We start from the raw sequence: 21,840 nt of genomic DNA, 5'->3' as shown, positions 1-21,840 counted from the left end.
TAGCGAAATGTCTATGAATAGCACCCCAGGAGATTAACTGTGATCTAATTTTGTAACTAGGGTAGTATCAATATGTCTGTATCAATGTTTTGGTTTGTGCTGTGAGAGCTAGCCAATAGAGATAAGAGTACCCACGTATGTGACCTTATGACATCAACATTCATTCACAGCATTACCCTCCTTCGTCTCATCCGGCAGAGACTTTCTCGTGGTTGGAGCACAGTAAGAGAGATTTGTTCAGTACTTCGAGTAGATGAACACCCTTGGAATTCGTGTTAATGATGCTCTACTGTATTTATTAGAGTGTTTCATTGTTACAACATTTAAATTAAATTAAATCAATATTAATATGAGAGGGCAGTCGAGTGAAAACGGGTCATCATGCGTATATCTCACGGCGGGAAAGTTGGTACCACTGGAATTTGATTGCTAAACTGACATCTGGTGGCGACTCGCGAAAGCACAGTTTAAACCTCTGCTTACACACTATAATCTGTGCATTTCGAATTGGCGGATCAAGGTCACGTACAAACGTACAAAAGTACAAACCACGCACGAGACATTGAACTGTGAATTGAAGCACTGGTAATCCCGGTTGTCCCAGCTGACTTCAGTTGAGGAGAATGGTCCACGTGGCAAATCCAGTCCACTGCTTGACCTTGAACCACCAGTTCGAAATGCACAGACTATAGTCGTTCGTTTATTGTGCTGGAAGTGACGTTACAGATACGTGTGTTCGTCCAACATCACTAATGGAGGCAAGTAAAGAACAACAGCGAGATGTAGTGCGATTTTTGATGCTGAAGGAGTAGAAGGACGAAAAATCCATTGTCGCACAGACACACAGCATGTCATGTTCGCGTGTACTGGAGACAATGATACCTGCTTTCTGACACATGACTTTGAGAAGTTCTGTTTCTACTGCTATACTTTTAATGTAGTTAACCATCAAAACAACCGAGTCCATTAGGCTCCATATTCCACATTTTATGGCCGAAGAATTAATTATTACCAATATTTTCCACAGACAAACCTGAGTCTTAAGATTAGACATCTACAACTGTATGACAGCTACATTTGAAGCTTTCAACCTTTTACTTCCATATTTTGTATTTCTTAAGAATGCACTGAACTTGTTAAGGGGACACTCAACTTAAAAATTGGAGAAAAAGTGTAATAGAAATGAAAAATTAAATTTCTACACTAATTTACATGACAGAACTAAATCAATATCCAGAATTCTTCCCCTATTCATTGAGAAGTCACAGTAAAATGCACAAAGCCAAAAAATAAAAAATGATCATTAAAAGTGATATTTCAATTAATGATTGATTAAAAATTGAAATATTTTTTTTATTTTGAAAAGTATTGGATCTAATGAGCTGAGATTTTGCATGTTACTTTCCATGTGTATATTAAACTTTTTCTCCAAATTTGAAAAAGATTCGTCAAATAGGAAAAAAGGTTCCAAAATATAGTTGAGTGTCCCCTTAAGACAGTCGAAAGCAGTGACCTTGAAATGTTTTCTCCTTAGCTTATACTACTCCGGAGAGTAGGCGGAAACTGCACACCGCTTTTCGAGGGACCCACTAATCCTATCCGGATACTGCACACTGATTCACAAGGGTTTTACTAATCCTACCCGGAAACTCCACAATTTACAAAATATGTTTCTTTCACATTTGGCTGACTTACATTGAAACTTCGCTTACTTTCTTCCTTCATTGCTTTGCAGTTTAATATAAGTCTCAATTTGTATGTCCAAAAGTTGATTCACAAATTTATACAATGAAGGATGACTACTGTAAAAACTAACATTAAAATGTTTGTGAAATGATTCACAGCCATTTGTTCTGCGAGAGGTCGATGCAATCATAGCAGCCCATACAGTAGGAGGGAAAATTGCATCTTCAGAGATGTACGTTTCTAGTAAATAATCTGCAAATTTCTCAAGTCTGGTATCTATCGGTTTCACTTCAATCAGTTCCACGACCAGGGGCGGCTTTCGAAGATGGGCTGCCGAGCTGCAGCATCCCCAGACATTTGTGGCTCTTGTCTCGTTTTATGCTGTGAAATACATTTATTATATAGTCTCTATTTAGCGGCTCGAATTGTTTTATAAAATTTCGCTCTCATTGACATGCACGCAATCGTTAGTGAAGTCACTTCCTCCCCTGGTGCTGCCAGAGCGAAACCAGAAACAAGGACTACATGGTGAAGCCACTTCCTCCCCTGGAGCTGCCAGTCTCGTCTCGGAAGGTTTGTGCGTTAGTTTTACCCCTCACCCTGCTACCCCTTGCCGTGAATCCAGAGTTTCCAGGCGCTGCAAAATTTGCAGCAGTTTGTCAGTAGCGCGCAGTTTTAAATACATTTTCTTTAATGTTGTGAGTATAACAAGTGCAACACTGTTTAATTCTGTGCAATATTTACAGTCTATTCAGTTCAGTATCTTAACAATTCAAGAGAAATGTGAAATTAAGTGCCCATCAATTGAATCTCATAATGGAAAGAGCCGCTAAACAAAATACAAAGGCTCGCATATTGTTTGCTAATTTATCCAGTATCCCTGCTTTCTTCTCTCGATCTCCACACAGTCTGTATTAAATTAATATTTCAAAGACAATTCCATCAGCTAGGGCAACAAGATGGAGTTTTAAAATAAGAACAGTAAATGTCGTTCATGAGAAGAAGGAGCCATTGCTAGAATGTTTTCAAACCATAATGGAATCTGAAACATCTAACAACATCACGATAAATGAGGCAAGCACGGGGCAATGCACAGTTGAGCAGCGAGATCTGTGAAAATGAAAACCTAAAAAGCGTCGTATGGTAGAAGGGATTCAGACAAGGGTTGCGGCAGCCAAGGAAGTGTGTGACCTCATTATCACATAAGCTAACACCCGATTCCAGTTCATAGATCTGAGATTATCTTCTCTTCTGTGTCAAGAAAAATTTGAATGCTACAAACGCTAATTTCCTGAAAATGACATAAATGTATGTGTGAAGCTTTTTCCAATGTTCGATAAAGACAAACTAAAAACGGAACTCACTGTGTTGTAACAGACACAAGAATTCAGAAATATCAGTGACGCTCTTGCGGTTTCTTCTATCTGAGAACTTGCAGGCCTCATTTTCAGAAGTTGTGAAACTACTACGCATAGCTATCACCATACCAATGACAACTTCCGAACCAGAACGTTGCTTTTCGTATTTGAAAAGAGTAAAATCCTATCTTAGAAATACGATGAGAGAAGTGTCCACATTAGCTATGTTTTCCATTGTAAAGATTATGATAAACGACATACCGGATTTTAATAAGAAGATGGTTCGAAAGTTTGCAACCTACAAGATAAGGCGCTTGGAACTAATCTTTAAATAAGATAAGTTGCTTGGTTTATTTTTGTATGCAGCCCCCCTTAATTCAATACCCACGAGCCACCACTGTCCATGACTAAGAAGTCCCCGACTTCCTCTGGATTCAAAAACCATCCTGAGCCACTGTCCTATCTCACTGTCTTCTTTGTATTCCTTCGCCAGTCCTACACACTGTATTTTACGCCACTATGCTTGCACAAGATGCAAGGGTCAACCTATAAGTATAAGAGTAACGTATTCCCAAGTTTCACCACAGCAGCATGTATAGCTAGTTCAAAGTCTATTACTACATTAGATGGAGTGAAGTTTTCCAATTCCTTGGCTTTATAAAATTTACAATCCTCATATACCAGCACTAAATTCCCCGTTCACTTTCAGATGTAAGCAAACGCTCCATTTCGAACAAAATTAAAACACTTTGATAAATTAAAACTATGTGTAGTATCCTCAAACAGGCAAAAACAATTTGGTGTGCAGTTTCCTTAAGACCGTAATCCAGGTAGAAAATTTTGGTGTGCAGTTCCTATATGACCGAAATCCAGATAGCAAATTTTGGTGCGCAGTTCCTATATGACCGAAATCCAGATAGCAAATTTTGGTGCGCAGTTCCTATATGACCGAAATCCAGGTAGCAAATTTTGGTGCGCAGTTCCTATATGACCGAAATCCAGGTAGCAAATTTTGATGCGCAGTTCCTATATGACCGAAATCCAGGTAGCAAATTTTGGTGCGCAGTTCCTATATGACCGAAATCCACGTAGCAAATTTTGGTGCGCAGTTCCTATATGACCGAAATCCAGGTAGAAAATTTTGGTGCGCAGTTGCTATATGACCGAAATCCAGGTAGCTAATTTTGGTGCGCAGTTCCTATATGACCGAAATCCAGGTAGAAAATTTTGATGCGCAGTTCCTATATGACCAAAATCCAGGTAGCAAATTTTGGTGCGCAGTTCCTATATGACCGAAATCAAGGTAGCAAATTTTGGTACGCAGTTCCTATATGACCAAAATCCAGGTAGCAAATTTTGGTGCGCAGTTCCTATATGACCGAAATCCAGGTAGAAAATTTTGGTGCGCAGTTCCTATATGACCGAAATCCAGGTAGCAAATTTTGGTGCGCAGTTCCTATATGACCGAAATCCACGTAGCAAATTTTGGTGCGCAGTTCCTATATGACCGAAACCCAGGTAACAAATTTTGGTGCGCAGTTATATATATGACCGAAATCCAGGTAGCAAATTTTGGTGCGCAGTTCCTATATGACCGAAATCCAGGTAGCAAATTTTGGTGCGCAGTTCCTATATGACCGAAATCCAGGTAGCAAATTTTGGAGCTCAGTTCCTATATGACCGAAATCCAGGTAGCAAATTTTGATGCGCAGTTCCTATATGACCGAAATCCAGGTAGCAAATTTTGGTGCGCAGTTCCTATATGACCAAAATCCACGTAGCAAATTTTGGTGCGCAGTTCCTATATGACCGAAATCCAGGTAGCAAATTTTGGTGCGCAGTTCCTATATGACCAAAATCCAGGTAGCAAATTTTGGTCCGCAGTTCCTATATGACCGAAATCCAGGTAGCTAATTTTGGTGCGCAGTTCCTATATGAACGAAATCCAGGTAGAAAATTTTGATGCGCAGTTCCTATATGACCGAAATCCAGGTAGCAAATTTTGGTGCGCAGTTCCTATATGACCGAAATCCAGGTAGCAAATTTTGGTGCGCAGTTCCTATATGACTAAAATCCAGGTAGCAAATTTTGCTGCGCAGTTCCTATATGACCGTAATCCAGGTAGCAAATTTTGGTGCGCAGTTCCTATATGACCGAAACCCAGGTAGCAAATTTTGGTGCGCAGTTCCTATATGACCGAAATCCAGGTAGCAAATTTTGGTGCGCAGTTCCTATATGACCGAAATCCAGGTAGAAAATTTTGGTGCGCAGTTCCTATATGACCGAAATCCAGGTAGCAAATTTTGGTGCGCAGTTCCTATATGACCAAAATCCAGGTAGCAAATTTTTGTGCGCAGTTCCTATATGACCAAAATCCAGGTAGCAAATTTTGGTGCGCAGTTCCTATATGACAGAAATCCAGGTAGCAAATTTTGGTGCGCAGTTCCTATATGACCGAAATCCAGGTAGCAAATTTTGGTGCGCAGTTCCTATATGACCGAAATCCATGTAGAAAATTTTGGTGCGCAGTTCCTATATGACCGAAATCCAGGTAGCAAATTTTGGTGCGCAGTTCCTATATGACCGAAATCCAGGTAGAAAATTTTGGTGCGCAGTTCCTATATGACCGAAATCCAGGTAGCAAATTTTGGTGCGCAGGTTCCGACGCCTGGATCCGGAGATTACTTCCAGTTTGATTTTACAACATCTTACGGTTTTGGAGGATAAACCGCAACAATTTTTTCCCTCTATCAATCTAACTGAATGAGACTGAGTCCTGCAATCCCTTCGCAATTACTACTGAACAACATTACCTACCATTAGGAGAGAGGGAAGACTTATCCGAACTTCAGGCAGATTGAACTTCGCAGCTGAAATTAAAGAAAACAACACTACTTCAGTTTTGGATATTAACAAAAAATAGTTTTCAGTGTTATCAGAACATGTCCTATCTACTGCAATTTTCAACATTCTACTTGTCAGAACAGGGATTTTCTGCACTAAAAATAAAAAACGAGAGCAACTTCTTTCTGTAGATCGAGATTCATGGGTATTTGTATGTGCGATTTATTCACGTATGAAAGAAAACGAACACATATTTCTCATTGAATTATTAAAATGATGCATTTACTGACCAACTGAACTACTGTAATTTGTATTACAATTTTATAGTTCTCTAAGATTAACAACAACATTATTAAAATATTTAAGCATAAATAACCTACTTGTGCCTGTTTTGTATATGTTTACCCTTTTTCATTTTAATAATAATAATAATAATAATAATAATAATAATAATAATAATAATAATAATAATAATATCGCGACACATTCTTTGAGAACCACCGATTTCGATGGAAGCGTATCATCGTTATGATTCATGCCAATGGGGATTCACAACGTGATCGATTGATACCCTAGATCATATATGTAAAAGATAATTCCTCGCTACGTTAAAATCGGCAGCACTTTGAAGAGAACAACCGCCAGGATCGCCACCTGTCCGCCGTAAACGAACACGAGATGGCAGCGCAGTCGCTAATGCAATTCAAATGGGAATTATGACGTGAATCCTTATGTAACAACTAGATGGCAGCGTAGTAAACCTGACGAAAGTTGTTAACCTCAAAGCCTATAAGCCCGACATATCTGTTACATATATGATCTAGGCTGATACCCAAAGATAAAAATGCCACAGAAAATAGTAAAACGAAAACATCAACAAAGGTATGAAAAACTCTATGTATTACCCTAGATCATATATGTAACATATGTCAGGCTTATAGGTTTTGAGGTTAACAACTTTTGTCAGGTTTACTACGCTGCCATCTAGTTGTTACATAAGGAGTCACGTCATAATTCCCATTTGAATTGCATTAGCGACTGTGCTGCCATCTCGTGTTCGTTTACGGCGGACGGGTGGCGATCCTGGCGGTTGTTCTCTTCAAAGTGCTGCCGATTTTAACGTAGCGAGGAGTTATATGTTACATATATGATCTAGGCTGTTACATATATGATCTAGGCTGATACCCAAAGATAAAAATGCCACAGAAAATAGTAAAACGAAAACATCAGCAAAGGTATGAAAAACTCTATGTATTATCCTAGATCATATATGTAACATATGTCAGGCATATAGGTTTTGAGGTTAACAACTTTTGTCAGGTTTACTACGCTGCCATCTAATGGTTACATAAGGAGTCACGTCATAATTCCCATTTGAATTGCATTAGCGACTGTGCTGCCATCTCGTGTTCGTTTACGGCGGACGGGTGGCGATCCTGGCGGTTGTTCTCTTCAAAGTGCTGCCGATTTTAACGTAGCGAGGAGTTATCTGTTACATATAAGATCTAGGCTGTTACATATATGATCTAGGCTGATACCCAAAGATAAAAATGCCACAGAAAATAGTAAAACGAAAACATCAACAAAGGTATGAAAAACTCTATGTATTACCCTAGATCATATATGTAACATATGTCAGGCTTATAGGTTTTGAGGTTAACAACTTTTGTCAGGTTTACTACGCTGCCATCTAATGGTTACATAAGGAGTCACGTCATAATTCCCATTTGAATTGCATTAGCGACTGTGCTGCCATCTCGTGTTCGTTTACGGCGGACGGGTGGCGATCCTGGCGGTTGTTCTCTTCAAAGTGCTGCCGATTTTAACGTAGCGAGGAGTTATCTGTTACATATAAGATCTAGGCTGTTACATATATGATCTAGGCTGATACCCAAAGATAAAAATGCCACAGAAAATAGTAAAACGAAAACATCAACAAAGGTATGAAAAACTCTATGTATTACCCTAGATCATATATGTAACATATGTCAGGCTTATAGGTTTTGAGGTTAACAACTTTTGTCAGGTTTACTACGCTGCCATCTAATGGTTACATAAGGAGTCACGTCATAATTCCCATTTGAATTGCATTAGCGACTGTGCTGCCATCTCGTGTTCGTTTACGGCGGACGTGTGGCGATCCTGGCGGTTGTTCTCTTCAAAGTGCTGCCGATTTTAACGTAGCGAGGAGTTATATGTTACATATATGATCTAGGCTGTTACATATATGATCTAGGCTGATACCCAAAGATAAAAATGCCACAGAAAATAGTAAAACGAAAACATCAACAAAGGTATGAAAAACTCTATGTATTACCCTAGATCATATATGTAACATATGTCAGGCTTATAGGTTTTGAGGTTAACAACTTTTGTCAGGTTTACTACGCTGCCATCTAGTTGTTACATAAGGAGTCACGTCATAATACCCATTTGAATTGCATTAGCGACTATGCTGCCTTCTCGTGTTCGTTTACGGCGGACGGGTGGCGATCCTGGCGGTTGTTCTCTTCAAAGTGCTGCCGATTTTAACGTAGCGATGAGTTATCTGTTACATATATGATCTAGGGTATTACGTACATACAATACGTTGCATTGCATTACATTACATTAGCCTTTATGTATTTCTGTAGAATTAAATATCACATATATGATTTTTTACTAAAATATTTCGGTTGAAATCGTTTATTCTTAAGATAAGTAATAAAACAATCCCGTCTTGAAAAATTCCAAAATCTTTCCACAATAATACAAGCTAAAACATAATCCACACAGCTTATTTACTTACTTACTGGCTTTTAAGGAACCCGGAGGTTCATTGCCGCTCTCGCATAAGCCTGCCATTGGTCCATATCCTGAGCAAGATTAATCCAGTCTCTACCATCATATCCCATCTCCCTCAAATACATTTTAATATTATCTTCCCATCTACGTCTCGGCCTCTCCTAAGGTCTTTTTGCCTCCGGCCTCCCAACTAACACTCTAATATGCATTTCTGGATTGACCCATACATGCTACATGCCCTGCCCATCTCAAACGTCTCGATTTAATGTTCCTAAATATGTTAGGTGAAGAATACAATGCGTGCAGTTCTGTGTTGTGTAACTTTCTTCATTCTCCTATAACTTCATCCCTCTTAGCCCCAGATATTTTCCTAAGAACCTTATTCTCAAACACCCTTAACCTATGTTCCTCTGTCAAAGCGAGAGTTCAACTTTCACAACCATAAAGAACAACCGGTAATGTAACTGTTTTAAAAATTCTAACTTTCAGATTTTTTGACAGCAAACTGGATGATAAAAAGCTTCACAACCGAATAATAACAGGCATTTCTCATATTTATTCTGTGTTTAATTTTCTCCCTAGTACCATTTATATTTGTTACTGTTGCTCCCAGGTATTTCAATTTTTCCACCTCTTCAAAGGATAAATTTCAAATTTTTATATTTCCATTTCGTACAATATTCTCGTCACGAGACATAATCATATACTTTGTCTTTTCGGGATTTACTTCCAAACCTATTTCTTTACTTAACCCACACAACTTCTGATATAAAATCGACGTCTCAAAAAGAAACATTTTTTTCATGAATGTCGACTGTTTCGCAGCAATTCAGCGTCTTTTTCATATTGCCATAGCCTTGTTTTAGGACATGCGTTCAAACGATATAATTTTATTGCGAAGCCAAATTATATGCTATACTTCGCTGGACTGCACACAAAGGCATTCTTACAATACCAAAATGTGGGATATCCGATTGATTTTATGTATTAATTGTACGGTTTACGAGTATAAAACAATTAGGACTAAATAATGTAAAATTAATTTTACACAAATTCACATGACATATTCATTCATTATTTTTTTTAATCGTTTCAATAAACTATATTAGTGGTTTATAATGAGATCCTAAACATTATGTTATTTCCTTGCCAAATAACTAGTAGTACTGCGACAACACTGTAAGAATTTGTAAAAGTTATTCCTTCTGTTGAAGTTGCTTACGTTTAACAAGAGGTATTTTTCGCCGATAGAAAGAACGATCCACGATCCTTTAAGCAAGAGCAACCCTTTTGTTGCCTGTACATACATATATCGTATAGTTCTTTGTGACAATTTTTCTGTTTTAAATAAGGCAATGGAAATTAAACGCAAATCATATATTTGACATTAGTAAAAATAATAGTCCTAATACCGCAATAATCCCACTTCATTTTCCACTTTGTTGATTTGTTCTACATAAAGGAATCATGATTTTCATTAACCTGCCAAGTATGCTTTGTGGTTTCAATTGAAGTGCTATTAAGATTTTTTAAAATATTACACTTCGTATGCATTATGAACTTACAGAAATTGCACATTAATTTTGGGAATAATCACTGTAAATAGACAGACAATATAAATATACGGTATGTCCTAAAACTACATTTTCAGTATAAGACAAGCTAAAAACGTGTTTTTGCACTATCACAATACTTTCTCTTTATACTTCTTAATTAAGCCTCTTCTTCACTTTTGTCATTATTATCCACTTCGCCTTTTTCTTTTCTTTCTTACCATGCGCAACTCTTCATTCTCTTTTTGTTATTTTCCTCATCCTACACCTCCTTTTTCCTCTCCACAAATTTACGCTTGAGACTATTTTGTATTTCACTTAGAACCGGACAGGATTAACACAGAATTGCTCAAATATGGCGGAAGGAAATTAGAAAAAGACTATTGAATTTCTTAAATAAATGTTGGAAAAGAAGAAGACTTCCTGAGAGCTTGTATGATGTCCATGTTATCACAATATTCAAAAGAGGAAAAAGGAATGTATATGATAACCAGGGAAAGGATTTATATGTAAATACATATTTACTTATAAAGCTAATATAATTTATATTTTGCATTATCTTTATGTTTCACAATGTGTAGGGTTGAAAAATCCTACTTTTATTTTCCATATTTTTCCATATTTTAGAGTTTAGTACATATTTTCGTTAATTTCCATATATTTTCCATATTTCATATAAAACAGTCCATATTATATTAGGTTTAACAATAAAACAAAACAAAATTCCATTAACTTTTAAAAATACATTTCAACAATAGAGATTTAAACACATGTTCAGTAATCCCTTTAACATCAGAGTTATTTGAAAATTAGCAGTCCTATCAACAATGGGAAAGTAAGTTACAAAACTGTATTAATTTAATTTAAAATTTTTAACAGACTTCAGTTGTGCAGCTCAACAGTTAAATGCCAGTCAGAGTACACATAGGTTCAGTTTTGTAAATCATACTATAAAGACGGTAAATATGCGTCATTCAGTCAATTTAAAATCAAAACTAACAAGTTACATTTCAGAATTTAAAGAAGATGGTTTATCAACTGACAATAAAATATTATTTTGTAATTTGTGTCAGTGTGCAGTATCATCTACACAAAAGTTCCTGGTGCAACAACACATTACAACTAGTAAACATCAGGCCAACAAACAACTAAATTCCAAGCAGAGACAATTGTTTTTAACACAACCAACAACATCGAATGTAAGATCTGAGTTTAACATCGACCTGTGCCGTTCTCTCATCTCTGCTGATATTCCTCTCTACAAACTAAAGAATAAGGTCTTCAGGGAATTCCTTGAAAAATATACTCAACATACAATCCCGGATGAGTCAACACTTAGGAAGACGTATGCTCCATCCATCTACGATGAGACAATACAGAAGATAAGAGATGAAATTAAAGATAGTTCAATTTGGGTTTCCATTGATGAGACTCCCGACAAAGAAGGTAGACTTGTTGGTAATGTAGTTATCGGTTTGTTAAGTGAACAATATTCTGAACGAATTCTTTTACATTGTGATGTTCTAGAAAAGTGCAATAACAAAACTATAGTTAAACTGTTCAACGAAGCTATGGGTATCCTGTGGCCAAAGGGTATTATGTACGATAATGTGTTATTCTTTATTAGCGATGCTGCCCCTTATATGGTCAAAGCTGGACAAGCATTATCTGTTGTATATCCTAAATTGACTCATTTTACTTGTGTGGCGCATGCATTTCATCGTGTGGCAGAAGTGGTCAGAGACAATTTCCCTAAAGTAGATTTGTTGATTTCATCAGTGAAAAAAGTATTTCTCAAAGCTCCCAGTAGAGTTAACGTGTTGAAAGAAATGTACCCTGAAATTCCATTGCCACCAAAGCCAATTTTAACTAGATGGGGTACATGGCTAGAAGCAGTTGAATATTATGCCGAACATATAGACTCTATTAACAATGTTCTCCTTGCATTGGACTCTGAAGATGCAGTCTCAATTGATACTGCGAAAACAGTTACCTGTGACATAAGTGTGAAGAATGACTTAGCTCACATTCAGCATACATTTTCATGCATCATAAAAACGCTCAAAAGTCTCCAAAATAGGCACCTTTCACTATCTGAAAGTTTTGAAATTATAAATAGTACTGTGGAACAACTGAATCGTGGTAGAGGTAAAGTTGCAGATGCAGTAAGAGCTAAGGTGGACACTGTACTTTCAAAAAACCCTGGATATGAAGAACTACAAAAGGTTGTTGCTGTGATGAGTGGTGAATCAACAGTGAAGATTAACTTGGACTTATCCCCAGCAGACATTGTGAAATTGAATTATGTACCAGTTACTTCTTGTGACGTCGAACGCTCTTTTAGTCAGTATAAATCTATCCTCAGAGACAATAGAAGAAGATTCACTTTTCAGCACTTGAAAGAAATGTTTGTAACCTATTGTTATGGTAACAGACAATAAAAATTGTGTTTTGTTGAAACTACATTGGAAGATAAGGTACGTCCATTATATTTTTTGTTTAGTTTGATTAAAATGTACCAATATTTAACGTACATAGTCATTTTTTTATAATTTTAAGTCCATATTTAATTCCATATTTTGGTAAAAATCCATATTTAATTCCATATTTTGGTAAAAATAACTACATATATATTTACATATTTCATATATTTTTAGTCCATATAAATCCGTTCCCTGATGATAACTATCGGAGTATAAGTCTCCTGAATACAGAATATAACCTATACACACAATTATAAATACGGTTTTAAATCTAATTACAGAACCATTACTATTAGAAAACCAAATTTATTTCAGAAAAGGACACTCCTGCACTGACAACATATTATTTCAATTAATCAAATCATTCAAAGGGAATATAATCTCGAAACATATACAGCTTTTGTTGATTTAGAAAAAGCCTTTGATAAAGTAAGTAGACTAGACTATGGCAAATATTAGAAAAGAAAGAGTTCCTAAACATTTAATAAGTCTAAATGTGGTGAAGAACAATTATCAAGAAACAAAGATAAACATTGTATTAGGCAATGGACGACTGTCTCGAGATATGATTATTAACAATAGTTTAAGACAAGGATGCAATTTGTCTCCGCTATTATTTACTTTTTATATATCAGTCCGCTGTCAAAAAATCTGAAAGTTAGAACTTATAAAACAGTTATATTACCGGTTGTTCTTTATGGTTATGAAACTTGGACTCTCACTTTGAGAGAGGAATATAGGTTAAGGGTGTTTGAGAATAATGTGCTTAGGAAAATATTTGGGGCTAGGAGGGATGAAGTTACAGGAGAATGGAGAAAGTTACACAACACAGCACTGCACGCATTGTATTCTTCACCTGACATAATTAGGAACATTAAATCCAGACGTTTGAGATGGGCAGGACATGTAGCACGTATGGGCGAATCCAGAAATGCATACAGAGTGTTAGTTGGGAGACCGGAGGGAAAAAGACCTTTGGGGAGGCCGAGACGTAGATGGGAAGATAATATTATAATGGATTTGAGGGAGGTGGGATATGATGATAGAGACTGGATTAATCTTGCTCAGGATAGGGACCAATGGCGGGCTTATGTGAGGGCGGCAATGAACTTCCGGGTTCCTTAAAAGCCAGTAAGTAAGTATAGACGATATTCTCCGAAGGTTAAAAGAAAAAAAAAATATCACTTGAAATTAAATTAGATAATACTACACGTAATATGCTACTCTTTGCAGATGACGTGATGTTAATTCAAGACAATGAGAAGGAGCTACTAATAAGTATGTATAAATTACAAAAATTATCTCAATATTATAATTTTAACATTTCAACTGAAAACCAAAGATTGTGAATTAATATTAGAGGAGAAAAATTCGCTCCGGCGCCGGGATCGAACCCGGGTCCTTGGTTCTAGTAACAAGGCCTTCAATGGTTAGAGCGGTTGGTACATAGAACCAAGTACCCGGGTTCGAACCCCGGCGCCGGAGCGAATTTTTCTGCTCTAATATTAATTGTTACCGTAACAGACTATTCTGTAGGACCAAAAAAAAAATCTTTACAATGATTATGGCTTTTAGGGAGGATAAAGTAACAGGATCAAAGATAGTTTTAAACAACAAAGTACAGGTCGGAAATGTTAACTATCTAGGTTGTAATGTAACAAATAAAATTAACAACGAAGAAATAAAGAATAAACGAATAAATTTCAACACATTCGCTGAGTAACAGCAAATAATTGCATTAAAAAGATAAACACGAAGGGAAACAAATCTGAAATTCTCTAAAGCAATGGTTGTTCCAGTTTCATTTTGTGGATCTGAAACCTGAACTAAGCTTATGAGGAGGACAGATTGGAATCATATACAAACAGCAGAAACAAAATACTTTCGAACAGTAAAAGGATGTACTAGATTAGACAAAATTAAAAATGAAGATATACGAAAACATATATAAGCTTTTATATATATATATATATATAAATTGAACCGGTAATGGAAATTACGGGAAAACGGTAGAACGAATTTTAATGAGTGACCCATCATTTTCATGCCTGGCATTCAAAGTTTTTCGGAAAAATAGTAGTTTTCAGTGACAAGTCAATTTTCCTACATAATTTTCCTATTTTCCAAAATCCATCTGTTGTCAGTTTTGAGAACTAATGTTATTCAATCACGGCCGACTTGATTGAATTTCAGAACAAAACAAAGCACACACTACAATAAACAATAGGCTATTACACGAAGGCCATGACCTGCTGGATTGCCGACATATTTAGAGCTCAAATTCAATTTGTTATTAAAAATTATTTGTGCGAGATCGTGCGTATTTGCTTGTTTTCCGCACAGAACCAATACGCGGTAAGTGGGAAATACCACATTCAGTATTCCCAACGTAACACACATAACAATTTCCCTCTTCTTACCGCTTAAGCGCGACATTCATTTTACTGCTTTAGGCTTTTAACATATTATTTTTAGAGAGGTTTAACATAGTAATAATTATAAATTGGAAACTTACCACTGCAATTTCACCTAAATTGCACTGTTAATTATTGTTTTTAAATATTTGCAAAAATTAAGTAAAGTCTACTACTCCACGAAAGCTATTGTATTCCTGATACAAGTAACATTAAGGAAGCCGTGAAAAAATCAACAACACTCCAGATGGCGATGTTATTACTGCAATATGTTATATAAATAATATTGTTAAAATATTAAAATGAAAAATAAATCATTACATAACCTTACCGTTTGTTTTAAGTTCGCATTTATAGACTACGGGGGGGGGGGGGGAAGACAGACGTATATCACGGCCTGCTGGAGTATAGGTATTTTTGTTTTCTAAAGTTGCCGTCATTAAACAGAAACCAAGATGGAGATTTCATTGCATCTAATTAGAAATTCGTCTTTCAGGTATGCAAAACGATCTTCGCACAAAATAATGTACGATACACGAGCGGTATGTTTGTTTTCATGTTCTCGGAAATTAAAAAAGCTCAACTACGTTTCGCTTTTTCAGTCTTTTCCTCGAACATGAAAACGTCACCATACCGCTCTTGTAACGTATATTACTATTACAGGTCTCATTCTGCAGTGTATAATTTTGTGAGTACAGCTGTGTATTGGATATTCAAATCTATGAAACTTGAGATGGTTTGATAACATTATTACCATTTTAGAAATTACATATTATTATAGTTAATATCATGATGCGTCTATTTTTCATTAACTGTACATAATATTGATGCTATATTGATGACATGAAAGTGAAACATTTTGAGGTTATGTAAGTAGATGTAGAGAATATCTTAATTTAGATCTTCATTTCTATAATTTACTGAGTGCTGGCTATATATAACTAGAAAACTTACATAAGATAATATTGTTACTAAAAATAAAATATTTTTATAGTTCTTAATCAAGTGGGGTTGGGTCTTTTTCATATACTTAATGGCGGTGTAATGTAGATATTGATATGTGTCATTGTCTTCAGTATTGGCTCTAGGGAGCGCAAAAATTACAGTTCCTAAGGAAAGACCAAAAGGTATTATTTACTAATAAAATAAGAGGCCTAGAAAATTTTGTAGTCTCCAGATCATTTCAGCATGATCTCTTAGTAGGATAAAATGATTTTACGCTCTACATTTCAAGTTCTACATGCAGCAAAATGCTATTGTTCGAAAACTTAGCAAACCTGACATTTTTTTTTAACTTTCGCCTACAATCCACAATGACCTGAAATAGCTACTGCTATCGTCCTGACATTGATACTTGCGTTTCCGCGTTGAAACTCAAAAACTGAAGGTGGATAGGTTCAAAAAATGTATGTGGCCTAAAAAACCCATTTAGAGGGAGTATGTTTCATTATTATGGAAGCAAATAACTATCAAAATGTCAAGTATTCTTCATTGAAAATAAATCTGAAAAATTTTTATTTGAACGTCTAACAAACTTAGTTTGCAGAAGCATTTGCTGCACAGGCCACTAGTTTAAATTGTTTATTGAAAATGGATAACATCCGCATTACACTACAAACAGATATCAACCTTCTGGCTATAGAAATGTAAGAAGACCTACAAGAAGAAGGCACGAAACCTAAGGCTGGAACACGAGAGTTCTCCTAATCCTTGAAGAGATGATGATGATGATGATGATGATGATGATGGATGATGATGATGGTTATTATTATTTCGTGCAACTCGAAGTGAATCACTTACTAAATAATACTCATTTACTTTCCCCTTCTTCCGGGTTTGTCCTATCCTCCTCGCTCTCCTCTTCATTTTTCTCGACTTCACTTCCTCCTCGTCCGCGTTATACTGTTTCTAGTCTCTCTAATTTGTTTCATCGGAGTTTTAGGGAGAAGGTTCAGTAAGTTAGTAATGTTGAAACAAGAACAAAATACGTCACACTGTTATTTTAACTTAATTAACTATTCTGGAATAATTTTCTGTTGGCGCTGTAACTGAAGGACGGTAGTCAATTTGAGCTCTGACCGTTTTATGGATGAATAAACCATAATTGTGCCCACACAACACCCAGTAAAAAATATAAAACGAGGCGACAGAATGAAACAATCTCATTAGTATACTCGTAGGCGGTTTTATATACAAAAACATATTACGTCACAGACACAAAGCATGTTATCAAGTCACATACACATGTTAGTTAATTTCATAACCAAAATAATGTCATAAAAACCTCAGGCGTCGGTTCCTCAGTACAACATTTAGCAATACTGCTTTCCGGCAAATATACTATAGGCCTAGGCCTAATTTAAAATGGTACACTAGATTGTTATTAGAGTACATAACACAAATACCTTCGCAAAATATTATTATGGCTAAATAGAGTGCTTTTTTCTCTGGCAGAATGCGGGGCGTTATGGCACCTTTTTTGTTGTATTTTTCATTAAAGAACCGAAAAATATGTTTTTTCTTGAACTGTGTTTAAGCCTTGAAAGTCTTGACGTTTGACGAAAATGGGGTTAAAAACAACAGAATTCCCGTACACTGGACGGTAATCATTTCCATGTCCGCTATAAAAATACGCAATGTTCACCATCCCAGAAATTACACCGAAAAACATTCGAGATATGCTCGAAAAGGGAAAATTTCCCTCGACTTAGCAACACTGGCTATTAATCATTTTACAGCATATGGGTGCGTTATTCAGTAAAGAAAGTGTTACAAATATAGGGTACAAAAATGAAATAGTGTCATATACGACCTGAGACATGTTATATTACTACGTACTGATACTCTTTTCGCGAGACTGTGTTAGTTTACAATTAGAAACTGAACTGTTGAAACGTTTATCATTATGGAGTGTTCGAGGAAAGTGAAAATTTTGACGGTAAGCTCTTTTCTTGAGTACACATTATTATTCCTCAATGTTAGAAATATTACTAATATATATTCTTAAAGAGAAATAATCTACGTTTATAGCAATGTAACTTACTGTATGTTTAATTGATTTCGTTTTTAAATTATGTTTTGAGGTTATGACTTACAACATCAGTGTGTCACAAAATACCAATAAAACCAACCTTATTAAGACCTTTACGAATATGAATATATCCAAGAACCTTACGCTCTAATAAAGTCAAAAATGCAAACCCTACTGTACTATTATTATTATTATTATTATTATTATTATTATTATTATTATTATTATTCCATATTTATACCCTGGTTTTCTGTTTCATTATTAGTGCTGGCACCTGTAGGAGGAGGGAAAAACGTCACATCCCAACAAACTTAGTAAATAGTGGAATGACAAGGAAATGCAAGAAGTCATAAAACAAGGTCGAGAAAAGAAGACTGGAGAGACCAGAATATTGTATGAAACGGAAATATAAAAATTGGAGATTTATCCTTTGTAAAGGTGGAAAAATTCAAATATCTTGGAGCAACAGTAACAAATATAAATGACACTCGGGAGGAAATTAAACGCAGAATAAATATGGGAAATGCCTGTTATTCTGTTGAGAAGCTTTTGTCATCCAGTCTGCTCTCAAAAAAGCTGAAGTTAGAATTTATAAAACAATTATATTACCGGTTGTTCTGTATGGTTGTGAAACTTGGACTCTCACTTTGAGAGAGGAACATAGGTTAAGGGTGTTTGAGAACAAGGTGCTTAGGACAATATTTGGGCTTAAGAGGGATGAAGTTACATGAGAATGGAGAAAGTTACACAACGCAGAAGTGCATGCATTGTATTCTTCACGTGACATAATTAGGAACATTAAATCCAGACGTTTGAAATAGGCAGGGCATGTAGCACGTATGAGCGAATTCAGAAAAGCATATAGAGTGTTAGTTGAGAGGACAATAATAATAAAATGGATTTGAGAGAGATGGGATATGATTGTAGAAACTAGATTAATCTTGCTCAGTTTAGGGACCGATGTTGGGCTTATGTGAGGTCGGCAATGAACCTCCGGGTTTCTTAAAAGCCGTAAGTAAGAAAGTAATAGATTAGTATTTTGTGATTAAATTTGTCGACAGTAATACGTTTATCATTTATTAGGAGTAAGATTCTAGTGTAGAGAAGCATCATTCTTAGCTAATATTTATGGAATTTTTTTAAAAAAGAACATTACGTGAAAATATTTTCTAAAGTTCTTAAAAATGTCTTTCCTTCAGCAATACGTAAAACAGATACAAAAACAAGGTGCACACCTTCGACAAAAGACTTGATGCTGAAGCAGGAAACTGGCACAAGGAGACTTCCAAGAACTTGTCAGTTTGTCCTCGTGCAATTCGCTGCATCCTAAGCTGCCAATTTGGAAGCAACCCACGTCTGGACAGATCACCTCTATGCAATAAAAATGCCAGGACTATTCAACAGACATTTTGTTGCATTCTTCTTATTCGACTGAGAGGTGGTGCTGGAAAGTTATGATTTCATTCCTCGTCGAACTTGTACGTTCAGTTCTAGGAACACCAATTTCAACAGAGCTTCCTGTATTCTCCGCATCTGAATTCATACAAAAGCAACTTATCTTAAATTCAAGGTACGTCATTATGGCCACAATAAAGAAAGAGAATGCATCTTTACTGTAATCGATTAATCTTTTCTTTTCTTCTCACTTCCCATTCTCCCATGACTTTCCTTTCTCGCCTTGTTTCACACACTCAGACTCTCCTGCATCTTTTCTTCTACGTTTTCTTCTTCTCCCCTTCATGTCTCATTCCTTCTTTCCTCCTTTTCTCCACCTCTCCCCCCTTTCTTCTTATCCTTCCCTTCCACTTCGTCTCATCTTTCTCCCCTTCTTGTTCTGTCCTCTTTCCGATTCTCAATTTCTTCCCTTTTTCCTTCCCCTCCCCTCTCCTTCCATTTTCCTTTCCTTCCCCTCTCTTTCCATTTTCCTTCCCTTCTCTTTCCATACATCTTCTCTCCCCCTTTTGTCTTTGCTTTCTTTCCTTTTTCTCCTCCTATTTTTAATCTCGTCTTCTCCTTTCGTTCCTTCCCTCCTTTTCTTTTTCACTTTTATTTCCCCCCCTTCGCTCTTTTGCTTCTCTTTTTGTTTCATATCTGTAGGCTGCATTCGGTATAGTTTTCGTTCCCACGAAATAATTACTTCGATTCATCCAGAAACGACGTATTATTTTAATGAAATTTTAGTAAACTGGACTTGGCCGTCTTAACAGTGCAAGAAATAGGATATACACGTTTTCTCATTTTCCCTCTTCACATAAACGTATGTTCAAGCTTCGAAACTTGTCGTGTTCTACATTTGATCATCAACGGACAATGTTCAGTTCAAACCTCTCGATTAAGCAATCATTACTTCTTCGGCTCTTGAAAACAAGCGCATTCGAGTGCTCTAGTCTGGAAAATTTTTAATTTCACTAACAGATCAAATGTGTTTTAATCGATTCATCGAATTGATTAATATTATTGTGTGGTCTCAAGGAAGCGTAACAGCCTTGTGAAGTCTATGCAGCACAAAATCTGTGGTGCGTAAACTCCTACGCTATGATTGACAGTTCAGTAGTGTAATACTGGTGACAGACTACAGTTACTAATCGCGATTATCGACCTAATCTCGATCGGATTTGTAGTGTGTCACCGTCCCGATCGCGATCAGGAGCTAAATCCTGTTCCCAGAACTAGATAATCGAGCTGAGGCACGGCCCAGTGGACGAAAGTAACATTTTAGTAATCTTTGGTTACGAATCACTTTGATTTATATTAGTTAGGAAGTCGTGATAGCTTCTGCTGTGGAATTTTGTTACCCCTTCCGTTGTATTATATGAAATAGAAACGAAAATGAATGGCTAAAAAATTAATTTGGCTCCTATTAGACGTAGTGGAGAAATCGTTTTCAGCATGTCTACTACCAGAGGACAAATAGCGCAACTAGTAACTGATGCAGAGATTCAACATGAACATTTTCAAAAATAAAAAAGAAATCACTCATCTTTTCAAAGAATCTTTAAATTCAAACCCTAAAACACATATGTTTGCACTTCCTCGTTTTTCTGTTGCATGTTGTATTCCAGTTTCAATTTTTCGAAACAAAGTTAGGACTAAAAGCCTAATTCTGAAGGTTAGGACTGTCTGTTCGAAAGCCTCAATCTGTTTTAAAACTTATGTTCATTTATATATATTTAAAAGTGGTGCACTCTATTTTGAAAAATTCATGGCTGCCGTGTAATATTAATCACACACATATAGTCACTAATAAGTTCTTGGAAAACATCTGCAATATCCAACTGTACTGCGGGAACCGCCATCTTGCACTGTTAAGCCTTGAACTTCAGTTTAAACGGCAGAAAACTGCCGATCAAGTTAAACTCAAGTTAACTCAAGATTAACTGGTAGTTAAGGTTTATAATACGAAGCAGAACAAAAAACTTCAGTTTAAACTGAATGTAAGGTTTAAACGGCGTTTATATTACCGGCCCTAAGTAAGTATAAACTAGAAACTTTGTTTTTCAAGCTTTTCGTACGCACCACCAGTGTCAATTGCTTCTTAGTAATTATTTGCGCCAGGCTTATACGTCAATAACATTTAAATTTGTTGTAGAAACGAATGTTCTTCTTTATAGCATATGAAATTATTATAAAATGATATTATCTGTATTTGTGAAACTTAAGAACACTTTTTAAAATCCATTAAAGGCA

The 21,840-nt window shown here is 36.1% G+C and overlaps 1 protein-coding gene across 7 annotated transcripts in view; it reads right to left on the bottom strand.

The window, feature by feature from the left end:
- The window catches only part of DAAM (disheveled-associated activator of morphogenesis-like protein), a 1,051,518-nt gene that overhangs the window by 649,738 nt on the left and 379,940 nt on the right, over positions 1-21,840 (bottom strand). For 5 of the 7 annotated variants that reach the window (XM_069834114.1, XM_069834117.1, XM_069834115.1 and 2 more), the window contains exon 3: positions 5,862-5,914. The exons of the other annotated variants lie outside the window; for them this stretch is intronic. The gene's annotated coding sequence lies outside the window, so the exon portion shown is untranslated. The remainder of the gene's footprint in view (positions 1-5,861; positions 5,915-21,840) is intronic. 7 annotated transcript variants of the gene reach the window in all.

The sequence above is a fragment of the Periplaneta americana genome, chromosome 8, assembly GCF_040183065.1.
Source record: "Periplaneta americana isolate PAMFEO1 chromosome 8, P.americana_PAMFEO1_priV1, whole genome shotgun sequence".
In the NCBI taxonomy this organism is placed as follows: domain Eukaryota; kingdom Metazoa; phylum Arthropoda; class Insecta; order Blattodea; family Blattidae; genus Periplaneta; species Periplaneta americana.
This window is presented reverse-complemented; position numbering and strand designations above follow the sequence as displayed.